The following is a 15,280-nucleotide window of genomic DNA, read 5'->3' as shown; positions in this document are numbered from 1 at the left end:
TAACACGAAATATTTGAGACCTGTCGAGAGTTTAGGGGGCTGAGGAGAGCCAGAGAAGAAGAAATTCGAGTTTTCCCAAACTCGGTTTCTGCTGTTGCTGCTGCTGCACCAAGAACACGAAGAACATAAGACCCACACATAGCAGTCTTATTTTGCTACAGTTTCAGCGACTGTCGCCCGACAGTCTTATTTGTTACAATGACAGTCTTATTTTTTATTGTCGCAGGACAGTCTTATTTGCCGAGGGTCGTAGTTCTCTAGTTTGTAACAAATATAATTGTTACAAACCCGGTTTTGAATTGTTTCTCCCTTTTCATCATTTGTAAACACCCTTTGAGCAATAATAATGATTTTTGAGCGTGTTTCCAACATGATGAGCGGCTAATTCTCCCACAACCAAGGCAATGAGGAAGCTATTTACGCATGAATAATTGGTAACTATTTTATTTTCTCTAATATTTAATTATAATTCACTCAATCACTGGTTTTGCAGAATTTTAAATTGTTTGCGTAATTTTCCTAATCAGTTGTGATTCAATTAGATAGGTTATGCTTTGTTTAGATAATCTATGCTTAAGGGATACAATTGATGTTTGAGAATTTGCTTGATTATTAGTGAGTTAAGATATAAAGGACTTAAAAGATAATTAAAGTTTTGGATTATTTACCATCATTAATTCATGTGTAATAGTGGAATCAGTGTCTTGGTTGTTTTCTCATACCTCTCGCCCACTTTGTTAATATTTTTGTATATAATTTTATTAAATGTTTAAATTTAATCTTAACAAGTCTTAGAGTTCGCATCTTTACTACTACAACAACGACAATCAAAAATATTAATCATTTTGGCGCCGCGACGCGGATTTGTTTTCAGATTAATTTTTAGGTTTATTTTTTTAATTTTTTTTATTATTATTTGTACAGTATTTTCATTTTATTTTATATTATTTTTTTTCCTTTTTATGTGTTTTTGTTTGTATTTCTTTTCAGGGAATTTTTGAGGATGATGACTTCTTCCGAGTAGACGTCACCTAAGATGACATTGACAGAATATAAGCGTAGAAATTCAAATCAGCATGCATCCTCATCTAAGATGACGCTTGGTGAATACATGCAGAGGCAACAGTATGGAGTTTTTGATCCACATGTGGTAAGTGAAGAATCTCCTTTAGAGATATACGAGAATTATTATAAACACACACCACCTAGTTTGGAACAAAGATTGAGAGTTCTTGAATGTCAAAGATTATTTGCTGATGATGATGATGAATCATGTAGTGACTCTCTGTCCCATACTGAATATATAGATGACCCTGTGAATGATTGTGTAGATGATTCGTCTAATTTATTATAAGAACCTATCTCGCAAGATCTTTCACCCAACTTAGAGGTTGTTTCTAGTCCCCTAGACTTCCAAAAGTTACCTAATTTAGGGTTAGAATTATGTGCTTCAAAAATTTTGTTGGAATACTTTGCATCCAAATACCCAGAGGACGTCCCTGTTTCTAATACCGCGCATGAGCCAATTGATAATTCCCCAGTCTCAATAGAATCCCCATATTTTGTTCTTTACGCACTTCCTTGTGCAGTAAAAACATGGTTTAGGGGTAAATCTTTGTTTTTGATAGTTTCAGTGTCTCCGCATCGTTATAACATAAGTGTGAAGCTGTCATTTACAAATGTTGTATTTTGGGTCGATCCCCAAATTTATAGGTTGTTAATTTTTGGGGATCCTTTTTTGTACATTCCAGTAGGTGTATTTTATTTTATTTTTATTTTTATATTTTCGTTTACTTTTTTTTTTCTTATGGATTTCCCATCTTAAATTTTGCGTTGGATGACTCAATTACATTGAGGACAATGTAATATTTAAGTGTGGGGGAGTGGTTAACGTTTTACTTTTCTTTTTCAGGAATTTCCTTGCATGTTATGACCAGTTGTGTAGCGGGTCTTTTCTTTGTTCTTGCATTATATGACCAGCTGTGTAGCGGGTCTTTTCTTTGTTCCTTGCATGTTATGACCAGCTGTGTAGCGGGTCTTTTCTTTGTTCTTGCATTATATGACCAGCTGTGTAGCGGGTCTTAAAAAAATAAAAAATTATGACCAGCTGTGTAGCGGGTCTCTCTATGTCTCTTATTATATGACTAGCTGTGTAGCGGGTCAGTTTTCTGTTTTGCTCGAGGACTAGCAAAATGTAAGTGTGGGGGAATTTGATGAGCATGAAAGTGCGACACATTTTCACCCATAAATACATTAGTTGGGACTCATTTTATCACTAATAAACTTGTTTGTAGGTGTTTTTGTGAAATAAGCTCTTATGGAGAAAGTTGCTCGAAAAGTGGTTTTTGGACCCCGGAGGACACGTGTTATTCGGACTCCCACTGTTGGTTAAGCGGCACCTCAATTGATAAGGGGCACCTCAACTGATAAGGGGCACCTCAGTTGGACACCTGCTAGTTACACTCCACAGACGGTTAAGGGGCACCTTCATCTTCCACGATTTGAACTTGAAAATTGGCGGGAAAATAGTTACAGCAAGAACATATTTTAGGGTTCGGATTTTTGGGTGTTTCGGGAAAGATTCAATCGCTGGATTCGGTTTTGTTGGACCTGGTAAGACTAAACAGGATTGGTATAGTCATCGCATTCGAAAGAATTGGGCTGGATAATTCAAATCAAATTGTTGCAGTGACCGGAAAAGTGAGGGTTCATGTTTTGGAGTTGTTAGAGGGAGACTCGATCGCTCAGATTAATTGGGTTTGTTCTTAATGTATAATCAGGGTTGGAGATAGCCTTTGATTCTACCATAATTGGCTAGAATCGTGAATTTGAAGAAAAGGGTATTCTCGGGTTTACTCTTCTGCGGGATATTCTATTCGGACCTTTGAAGAATTTGGGTGAGATTCAAGCGTGGATTTGGATTAGTACCAGCATGTTTCGGTGAATCGGGGTTGGTAAGTGACTTGGATTCGAGTGATGAGGAATGTTACGTGGATTGAATCAAAACATGGAAGTTCTCAGCAAAACAGAGTTTGAAGTATGCTCGGGGAGGATTGGCTTGTGTTTTGAGCATGTTTAGAACACTATGGGATGTGTACACGACCATAAGACGTGTGAAAGGGATAAAATGGGAAGCAAATCCCGTAACATGGTAGGAAAAGAAAAAAATATCTCGGGAAATATTCTCTCTTTACTGTGAGGATTATCAGCAGTTAACACGAAATATTTGAGACCTGTCGAGAGTTTAGGGGGCTGAGGAGAGCCAGAGAAGAAGAAATTCGAGTTTTCCCAAACTCGGTTTCTGCTGTTGCTGCTGCTGCACCAAGAACACGAAGAACATAAGACCCACACATAGCAGTCTTATTTTGCTACAGTTTCAGCGACTGTCGCCCGACAGTCTTATTTGTTACAATGACAGTCTTATTTTTTATTGTCGCAGGACAGTCTTATTTGCCGAGGGTCGTAGTTCTCTAGTTTGTAACAAATATAATTGTTACAAACCCGGTTTTGAATTGTTTCTCCCTTTTCATCATTTGTAAACACCCTTTGAGCAATAATAATGATTTTTGAGCGTGTTTCCAACATGATGAGCGGCTAATTCTCCCACAACCAAGGCAATGAGGAAGCTATTTACGCATGAATAATTGGTAACTATTTTATTTTCTCTAATATTTAATTATAATTCACTCAATCACTGGTTTTGCAGAATTTTAAATTGTTTGCGTAATTTTCCTAATCAGTTGTGATTCAATTAGATAGGTTATGCTTTGTTTAGATAATCTATGCTTAAGGGATACAATTGATGTTTGAGAATTTGCTTGATTATTAGTGAGTTAAGATATAAAGGACTTAAAAGATAATTAAAGTTTTGGATTATTTACCATCATTAATTCATGTGTAATAGTGGAATCAGTGTCTTGGTTGTTTTCTCATACCTCTCGCCCACTTTGTTAATATTTTTGTATATAATTTTATTAAATGTTTAAATTTAATCTTAACAAGTCTTAGAGTTCGCATCTTTACTACTACAACAACGACAATCAAAAATATTAATCATTTTGGCGCCGCGACGCGGATTTGTTTTCAGATTAATTTTTAGGTTTATTTTTTTAATTTTTTTTATTATTATTTGTACAGTATTTTCATTTTATTTTATATTATTTTTTTTCCTTTTTATGTGTTTTTGTTTGTATTTCTTTTCAGGGAATTTTTGAGGATGATGACTTCTTCCGAGTAGACGTCACCTAAGATGACATTGACAGAATATAAGCGTAGAAATTCAAATCAGCATGCATCCTCATCTAAGATGACGCTTGGTGAATACATGCAGAGGCAACAGTATGGAGTTTTTGATCCACATGTGGTAAGTGAAGAATCTCCTTTAGAGATATACGAGAATTATTATAAACACACACCACCTAGTTTGGAACAAAGATTGAGAGTTCTTGAATGTCAAAGATTATTTGCTGATGATGATGATGAATCATGTAGTGACTCTCTGTCCCATACTGAATATATAGATGACCCTGTGAATGATTGTGTAGATGATTCGTCTAATTTATTATAAGAACCTATCTCGCAAGATCTTTCACCCAACTTAGAGGTTGTTTCTAGTCCCCTAGACTTCCAAAAGTTACCTAATTTAGGGTTAGAATTATGTGCTTCAAAAATTTTGTTGGAATACTTTGCATCCAAATACCCAGAGGACGTCCCTGTTTCTAATACCGCGCATGAGCCAATTGATAATTCCCCAGTCTCAATAGAATCCCCATATTTTGTTCTTTACGCACTTCCTTGTGCAGTAAAAACATGGTTTAGGGGTAAATCTTTGTTTTTGATAGTTTCAGTGTCTCCGCATCGTTATAACATAAGTGTGAAGCTGTCATTTACAAATGTTGTATTTTGGGTCGATCCCCAAATTTATAGGTTGTTAATTTTTGGGGATCCTTTTTTGTACATTCCAGTAGGTGTATTTTATTTTATTTTTATTTTTATATTTTCGTTTACTTTTTTTTTTCTTATGGATTTCCCATCTTAAATTTTGCGTTGGATGACTCAATTACATTGAGGACAATGTAATATTTAAGTGTGGGGGAGTGGTTAACGTTTTACTTTTCTTTTTCAGGAATTTCCTTGCATGTTATGACCAGTTGTGTAGCGGGTCTTTTCTTTGTTCTTGCATTATATGACCAGCTGTGTAGCGGGTCTTTTCTTTGTTCCTTGCATGTTATGACCAGCTGTGTAGCGGGTCTTTTCTTTGTTCTTGCATTATATGACCAGCTGTGTAGCGGGTCTTAAAAAAATAAAAAATTATGACCAGCTGTGTAGCGGGTCTCTCTATGTCTCTTATTATATGACTAGCTGTGTAGCGGGTCAGTTTTCTGTTTTGCTCGAGGACTAGCAAAATGTAAGTGTGGGGGAATTTGATGAGCATGAAAGTGCGACACATTTTCACCCATAAATACATTAGTTGGGACTCATTTTATCACTAATAAACTTGTTTGTAGGTGTTTTTGTGAAATAAGCTCTTATGGAGAAAGTTGCTCGAAAAGTGGTTTTTGGACCCCGGAGGACACGTGTTATTCGGACTCCCACTGTTGGTTAAGCGGCACCTCAATTGATAAGGGGCACCTCAACTGATAAGGGGCACCTCAGTTGGACACCTGCTAGTTACACTCCACAGACGGTTAAGGGGCACCTTCATCTTCCACGATTTGAACTTGAAAATTGGCGGGAAAATAGTTACAGCAAGAACATATTTTAGGGTTCGGATTTTTGGGTGTTTCGGGAAAGATTCAATCGCTGGATTCGGTTTTGTTGGACCTGGTAAGACTAAACAGGATTGGTATAGTCATCGCATTCGAAAGAATTGGGCTGGATAATTCAAATCAAATTGTTGCAGTGACCGGAAAAGTGAGGGTTCATGTTTTGGAGTTGTTAGAGGGAGACTCGATCGCTCAGATTAATTGGGTTTGTTCTTAATGTATAATCAGGGTTGGAGATAGCCTTTGATTCTACCATAATTGGCTAGAATCGTGAATTTGAAGAAAAGGGTATTCTCGGGTTTACTCTTCTGCGGGATATTCTATTCGGACCTTTGAAGAATTTGGGTGAGATTCAAGCGTGGATTTGGATTAGTACCAGCATGTTTCGGTGAATCGGGGTTGGTAAGTGACTTGGATTCGAGTGATGAGGAATGTTACGTGGATTGAATCAAAACATGGAAGTTCTCAGCAAAACAGAGTTTGAAGTATGCTCGGGGAGGATTGGCTTGTGTTTTGAGCATGTTTAGAACACTATGGGATGTGTACACGACCATAAGACGTGTGAAAGGGATAAAATGGGAAGCAAATCCCGTAACATGGTAGGAAAAAAAAAATATCGGGAAATATTCTCTCTTTACTGTGAGGATTATCAGCAGTTAACACGAAATATTTGAGACCTGTCGAGAGTTTGGGGGGGCTGAGGAGAGCCAGAGAAGAAGAAATTCGAGTTTTCCCAAACTCGGTTTATGTTGTTGCTGCTGCTGCACCAAGAACACGAAGAACATAAGACCGACACATAGCAGTCTTATTTTGCTACAGTTTCAGCGACTGTCGCCCGACAGTCTTATTTGTTACAGTAACAGTCTTATTTGTTATTGTCGCAGGACAGTCTTATTTGCCGAGGGTCGTAGTTCTCTGGTTTGTAACAAATATAATTGTTACAAAACCGGTTTTGAATTATTTCTCCCTTTTCATCATTTGTAAACACCCTTTGAGCAATAATAATGATTTTTGAGCGTGTTTCCAACATGATGAGCGGCTAATTCTCCCACAACCAAGGCAATGAGGAAGCTATTTACGCATGAATAATTGGTAACTATTTTATTTTCTCTAATATTTAATTATAATTCACTCAATCACTGCTTTTGCAGAATTTTAAATTGTTTGCGTAATTTTCCTAATCAGTTGTGATTCAATTAGATAGGTTATGCTTTGCTTAGATAATCTATGCTTAAGGGATACAATTGATGTTTGAGAATTTGCTTGATCATTAGTGAGTTAAGATATAAAGGACTTAAAAGATAATTAGATTTTTGGATTATTTACCATCATTAATTCATGTGTAATAGTGGAATCAATGTCTTGGTTGTTTTCTCATACCTCTCGCCCACTTTGTTAATATTTTTGTATATAATTTTATTAAATCTTTAAATTTAATCTTCACAAGTCCGAGAGTTTGAACCTCATTACTACAACATCATTCAAAAAAATATAATCAAAAATATTGATTTTGATAACTGTAGCAATACATACATCAATTTCAATATTCTTTCAGAAGATAATCCAACTAATCTGGAAGAAAAAATTGACCCATTTTTTGGAAACTCTGTTTGCAATGTTTCAGGTTCCACCATGTGTTTAGCTGCGTGCACATCTCAGAAACCTGATTTTTATCCTAGTTTGACGCGTTCGTATTGTTCTCTAAAGGGTCATGAACTTTCAAGGTGTTACAAGTACAAACACCGACTGAGACATGCCAACAAACTTTAACTAAGAGCAAATCATTTATCAAGGAAGCTTAAAATTACTCAGAAGACCGATGAGGTATGTAGGATCTTATCTTCGTCTAAGAAGTTAGTTTCCAAGGATAAACCAAGACCATTAGAGAAGAAAGTATGCTCGAGTCGGTTTGATAGACAGAAGTCTGAGAATTCCTCTCAAGAGGAAAATGGTGGACAAATTGTTGTTCATCACAACGCAACTTGATTGTGTTGATTTGGAAATCTTGTCTCATGTGCCTGATCAAAAGAGACAATGATTTTGTATTACTCAGGCTTTAGGAAAAGTTTTTTTTTCTTAGTTTTTCTTCGTTTTGCCTATCAAAAACAAAAGAAAGGGTATTATCGACAATTATACTCTTCATAGGGTCAAGAGTTGATCGTGTACGAACCTAGTTAAAGGTTTCGAAACCCTACATTCATGTTTTCCTTCACTGTGACTTCTTTTTATCTCAAGACTACTTGTTGAGAATTTTGTGATTTCCTCTCACACACCCATACGTATGGATACTCCAAGCATGATGTCTTTTGATGGAAAAGATGTTAATATGATTGTTAAGCCATCAATCATGAAGGAAAAAGTAAAATCTCCGTTAGCTCCGACATTGAAAAGAAAAAGGAGGAATGTGGGGAAGCCAAGAGCCGTTCCTTCAAATTCTCAGAAGTTTTCTGATGTTCTTGAAGTGTTGAAGGAGATGCGAAAGGAGATTCAACAAATAAAGGCTTTTGTGTATAAGACTCATGAGATTCAGAAGGCCCTGGTTCGACAACATCAGCCAAGAAGGTTTATTGATATAAACTCCTACCTTAATGAACCTTATGTTCCAATGGATGTTGATGACAAGGAGTTCGGGGACGATAAATAATTCTTCAAAGGTCTTATAATCTAGTAAATCTTCTATATTTATGTTTTTGTATAGAAGAATAACTAGAGGTTGGAATATCCATTATTGTGATTACACATAGCTATGTCCAACGTTTTCATCTTCATGTTTTTAGATTTATTGGTTTAAATTCTAAAATTGTTTGGAAGATGATTTTTGCAATATTAATCTTTATGGTTTTATATATTGCAATACTGTTATGGGATATGTGTGTTTGCGTCCGTGAACTTGAGTGTCCCATATCTTATCAAAAGTAAAGTCGTTCATGAATTGATATGCATGTACTGATGAAAGAATGAATGGACTTTTGACAAATACAAAAGTTAAGCCTATATTGTCAATTATTGATGGAAGATAGGTTTTTAAATCTTTTGTTTGCAAGGATTATGTCTATTAAATGTCGTTATGCATATAGTGATGGAAAATAGAATGAATCCTTGTGTATTCCGCAGTAATTGATCTTCCCTGATCCATATTTTATGTATTATTGTGAGGCTCCTTAAAGTGTCTTATGTTGAGCATTAAACAACCAAGTTGATTATTTTTTATTATCTATGTTGTTGTTCCGTGAGGTACTTTATGTCTAGAATTTTGAACTAAATTAATCATCTTGTTTGGTTATTTAGTTATGACTCCATAAGTCTTCTTATGTTTGAGCGTTCATGACTGGCTTGATTGTTTTCATGATTAACTTAGTCATTGCTCCATAGACTCTCTGTGAGTATGACCAATTAAATTGATTATTTGTGTGATTAATTTGGTTGTGTATTTCAGTTAGATTAATTATGGGTTTACTTGTGATTAATCTAATTGAGCGCTCTTAAGTCTCCATAAGTTTACTTGTGTTGAGCATTTTTGGTTAAATTAATCATGAACTTCTTGTGGTTAATTTAATATTTTGGATTCAAATTCATACTTGTATGTGATTTGTTATGTCCAAAGAAATCCTTCTTTTTTTTCGAAATTAAGGTCGCTCTTGTTGTTCCCTTGGGAATGACATTTTATGGGGGAGATTTCATTTTGAACTTGCGCTTAATTGCCAAATCTTTGCGGGGAGTGCGGATGTGGAATATTATAGGGGTTATCTTGTATCTTTAAACTCCTTGATGAATGAATTTAGCTTTGGCTTTATGATTGCATCTAAATAAGATGATGTGTGTTCTCTCTTTTGGTCACGAAATGTCTCTTTCGGAAATTTCATTAGGATCCCGTTCTTGTACCTTTTCCAATTTTATTGACAAAAAGGGGGAGAATTAATATGTATTTCATACTACAAATACATATGGTTTTCGGATCATTATGTAAGGGGGAGTGGTTTCCATGTGAGATGGAGTATTGACTAAGGGGGACTGATACATATCACCATAGTATTGTTGTTGAAGTTGTGATACAATTGAACTTTGACGTTGTGTAATGATATTATGACACTGTATAACAATGATTGAGAACTATTTTTTTCTTGTTGTTATAGCTACGGATTTTCAACAACGATGATGCTAAACTTACAACTTTTGGGATCATTGGAGTATTTGGAAGTGACGAAGATTTCGAGTAATGTTGAAGATTAGACATGTGGAATAGGAGCTACAAAAGTTAATTTATTTATTTTTTGTATTCCATATGTATTAATAGTTTTGCCACTAAAATTGACAAAGGGGGAGATTGTTAGAGCATTGCTCGGTCGAACTCGCATGCGTTGCTATCTCAAGCATGTTTGTCAATATTAGTGATCAAAACTATAAGTCTTGATTACTAGCCTATTAGAGATAAGGTCTTGGATTAGGATAAAAAGTGTAGTTGAGCTCAAGACTCCATGGCAATCATCGTACAAGACGAAGGACTACTCAAGGAACTGGTGGATCTTCATCGACTAAAAGGTATGTGGAGACTTGAACTTATCTGTCACTCAAAAGTCTATCTCTTACTCTTGAGACAAAAGTCGTTTTGATATATAGACTTTCATTATACACGTTTGCTATTTCGAGCCGAGTTTATCTCGCCTATCTATTTCTCGAAATTTGTGTTGGTAAGCTTTCGCTTTAGCCAAATTCATCTTTACCAAGTGACGAAAGTCATGTTATGTTTCAATCACTTTGAAAATTTCTCTGATGAAAAATGGTTTGTGAATAACGACTATATAACGTTCTTTGAGAATGTTTCAATGATTGAAATGAGAGTTTAGATTACATAACCATTGGTAGGATATAAGCATTGTTGTGGAAACACATATATGTATAAGTCCTTATTCTTTGAACCAAAGTTTGCGAACTTTGTTGATCAAGAGAAATTGAAGTGGCGTGAGCCAAGTCCGCGAACTTGCGGAACTTCTCGGCCCGAGATTTTCTGCTGGAGTTTGTGTACTCCTTCCATGAGCTTAAGTCCGCGAACCCAGTCCGCGAACTTGAGCAGGTTATATCTAAAGTCGGTTGTTCTTGAACTAATATTTAAATAACCTAAGGAATGCTTTTACAAACCGTGGCTATAAAGTTCATGAACCGATTTTTCTTCAATTGTGTCTTGTGTAGTTACATAAGATTTCCTTGCAATTGAACAAATCTCTAATTAGTTTATTTGAGTCATTTGAACTAGTTATGGTGAAGAAGAATAAGGTTGATATGAGAGTAATCATATGGATAACCATTTGGTTGACTTGTTGAACCAACAAATGTTAATGTTTGGGTACGGTTCATAAACCCAAAATTGGAAATTTCATTTATGTGTGACAAGCTAATTTTTCGATCTAACGGTTGAGAAATATTAACTTGAATCTAATCAGGTTTTCATATAACGGTGAATATTGAATGCTTTGTTACTAAGCTAACATTGATTGCAAACCCTGATTTGAAAGTGTATATAAGGGAGAACTCTAGCAACTGGGAAACCTAATCCCCACACATTCTGTGTGATACTAGTTGTGCTAAGATAGAGTCGATTCTCCTTTAACCTTTGGTTTCTTCTTCTAAACCAGGTTAACGACTTAAAGACTTCATTGGGATTGTGAAGCCAGACTGATACTACTTTTATCGTAGTTGTGTGATCTGATCTTGTTGTTTCTATCGTATGAGTACAATTGTAATAATTGGCTTGAGATTTCTATCTTTGATAGGCAAGATAAAAAGTAATCACAAACAAACTTTGTCTCATCGTTTATGATTCCGCAATATCTTTTTTCGCTGCGTCGATTAAGATTATTGTGAGGTGATTAATAATACTAAGTTGTTCTTCGGGAATATAAGTCTGGTATTATTGATTGGTTCCTGTTCACCTTGATTTATCAAAAGACGAAACAAAACTCGTAGGTATATTCGTGGGAGACGGATTTATCTATTATCGTAGACTTTTCTGTGTGATACATATTTGTTCATTAAAGTCTTCGACTTTGGGTCGTGGAAACTCTTAGTTGTGGGTGAGATCAGATAAGGGAATCAAGTGCGCAGTATCCTGCTGGGATCAGAGGCGTAGGAGCATAATTGTACCTTGTATCAGTGTGAGATTGATTGGGGTTCAGCTACAGTCCAGACCGAAGTTAGTTTGGAGTAGGCTAGTGTCTGTAGCGTCTTAATACAGTGTGTGGTCAATATGGACTAGGTCCCGGGGTTTTTATGCATTTGCGGTTTCCTTATTAACAAAATTCTGGTGTCTGTGTTATTTCTATTCCGTATTATATTTGTTTATATAATTGAAATAATACAGGTTGTGCGTTGTTCAATCAATTAGAATATCCGACCTTTTGGTTGTTGATTTAAATTGATTGACGCTTGGATATTGGTCTTTGGTACCATCCAAGTTATCTCTCTAGTATTTGATAAAGACTCGCATATTTCTATTTTCTTGAGTATATATCAAATCGAGAGATTGAGATATAAACTCTTTGGTATACTTTTTTTTATCTAGATTGAGTCTGATTGTCTAGCTGATTCTCTAGAAAGTATATTGGAGTTTGTCCATACAGATTGCTAAGCTAAATATTGGGTGTGGTTGTTAGACCCCCGCTTTTCCAGGGTTCATAATCTTTGGTGTGCACAATACTTGTTTTGGTATAAGAAGATCCAATTATAATCGGTTTATCCTTGTGGTAGATTGGATTGATTATTTGTGTAGATCGGCATCAATACAATTCTTTGTGATTAAAAGTATTGATTGCAAAATCTTAACAATTACTTCGGTAGTTGAGAATAAGATAGATCTAAGAACCTGATGAAGGAGTTTATTGAGATAAACAGAAGAGCCTTTGTCGAACTCACATCACTTGGTTAAAGAGAGTTGATACCAAACATGTTTATTGTTCCTTTACTGTTTGGAATACGAACCAAAGGAATTGTTCCAAGTACGTGACTTATTCATAAGTTGGAGGCATGGGAATACAGACAGAACTAGGTGAACTATAGGTTTAGTTGCTTGGTCTCAACTATACGAAGTTGGTGTAATTTTGTGTAGCAGCTTAATCCTGAGAGTATTCAATTCTGGACAAGGTCCCGGGGTTTTTCTGCATTTGCGGTTTCCTCGTTAACAAAATCTTGCTGTATCATTTACTTTATATTTCCGCATTATAATTTTTTTATTATTATTAAAGTAAATCACACAAATGTTAATTCCTATTTTCTTGATAAGCAATCATATTGTGTTTGGTTAAGTCCAAATCTTTTTATCAAGTAAACATACTTCGTTGTTGTATTGTCTCGATCTCGTATCCATAGATGATCACACGAAGTGTGAACCGATTAGTTGCATTGTGACACAGTCCATAGACAATCACTTTCGGAGTAAGGACTTATAGGTAGGAAAAGTTTTAGCTTGAGGTATATTTGGGTACCCTCGCCTTTTCACTTCTTGATCCCAAAGAAGTCTATAAACTAGCGGACGTAAGAGATTTCGTCTAATTGGGTTACTCTTCTCTCTAAGATAGTTTTACAAGAATACTATTAGTCGGTTATACCAGAAACAACAAAGATGAAGTTAGTTGATATCAAAAAGATTGTGGTATCCTTGGTACCCTCGTCATTTCAGATTGAATTATCAATTAAGACCATTTAATCATGCATGACAATATCAAAATCTGAGAATGGATCAAATCGCAGAAAAATTATCAACTAATTCTTTAACATTCCCTAAGAACTCCAAAACTGAGAGATTACCTTGCTTAATCGAATACAACTGACTCCCCAGTAATGATTTTCGAGCCAAGAGCTGATCATTAAACTCATTCTAGGGTTAATCCCAATACTGCTTTGAAGTTTTCAATTCGAGAGTTGCAGATGAAAAAGATTTTTGAAAAGATAGTATTAAAGCATGCATGACATAACAAAATGATCTATCTGATACCCAAAGACATAGTCTGGATTGTTAACAAGATCTTCGTTATCAACGATCTGAGAAGCAGGTTGAACATAAGATCCATCAACAAAATGAAGAAGATTTGTGCTGATCAAAATGGATTCGAACTGATGTTTCCATAAGAGATAATTGGTGTCAAGTTTTATAGAAACAAAGTTGCAAATATTTTGGAAAGGTAAAGTAAAATTAAATTGAGATGTAGAATTCAGATTCTGCTATTGTTGGAAAGTATTCATCAATCCAGCGATAATCGAAAAGGTAGAAGAATTGGTAGCCATTGATAAAGAAGATTTTGCAGAAGAGATGGTAATTTCAACTGAAGATTCAATCAGATTTAGTGGTGTTCTTGAGATTCAGAAATAAAACCAAGAAAAGTGATAAAAAAAATAAGGACAAGAAAGAGTCGGTAATATGATACCATATAAGAACACCTCAAAAGAGTTTTATTAAACGTGTGAAATATTAAAATTATTAATATATGGATATACAGTAAAACTCCGTATATTAATAGTTTTGGGAACTCAAAAATTATTAATATATGGAGTTTATTAATATAAAGAGGTATACAAAAAAAATGAACTTTTTTACCAGTTCAATGTATATAATTGCTATTGGCTAATATGCATACATATTTTTACATCAAATATGTATTAATATATGAATTTGTGCGGAGATACCATAAGTTTCACGCCAAAAATTTTTAAACATGCTCAACAAGTTGGAAATTTTTTTACTTTAACAAAAAGGTGTCCATGGTGCGAGAGGTATTATGCATTCACAAATTAAAAGACATGATAAATTATATATATAATAATAATCCATATTATACTGGAAAAATATAAGGAGTTTACCTCCATATATCAATAACCGATATTATACAGGAAAATTATAGATCTTGTCATATGAAAAATTAAGATGAAATATAATATTTATTTATAGTTGTTTGAGAAAAATATGTAATTGTCTGGGTTGCTGCCACATCTTTTAATTTTTGGATGCACAAGACCTTGTCACTATGGCAATCTCAACTAGTGGTGTCAAGCAAACTCAACTGCATGGTAAAAGAAAGTAAAGAGTATGAAAAAGGAAAAAGAAAAGCTTACCCGAGCAAGCTTAGAAACATCCTTGAAATGCGCATATTTATTCCTGGTAAAACGTACACGACAAAAGGAAGCCTAGACGACATTGGCAACTATATTCCTTAAGATAAGAGTTCTTATACCTCGACTAGTCAATCTGAGACACACAACACGAGTAAGTTAAATGTGTCAAAACTTTATATTCACTAATATATAAAATGCTTTTTTCGTCGATGTTATAATCCGGAGAAAGCAAAAGCCAAACAAAACAGGAAGCAACAAGGTCAGTTTGTTATCATTTTTTCTTCTGAATCACATAACTTTTATTAAAATTGCAAAATTGATACAACCCAATTACAAGGAAACTTAAATTTTCAAATTAGAACAAACAAGACCCATAACTGAACATGCCCATTACTAAAAAAGCAGTAAGCTTTAAT

Source organism: Papaver somniferum, chromosome 3 (genome assembly GCF_003573695.1).
Source record: "Papaver somniferum cultivar HN1 chromosome 3, ASM357369v1, whole genome shotgun sequence".
In the NCBI taxonomy this organism is placed as follows: domain Eukaryota; kingdom Viridiplantae; phylum Streptophyta; class Magnoliopsida; order Ranunculales; family Papaveraceae; genus Papaver; species Papaver somniferum.
This window is presented reverse-complemented; position numbering follows the sequence as displayed.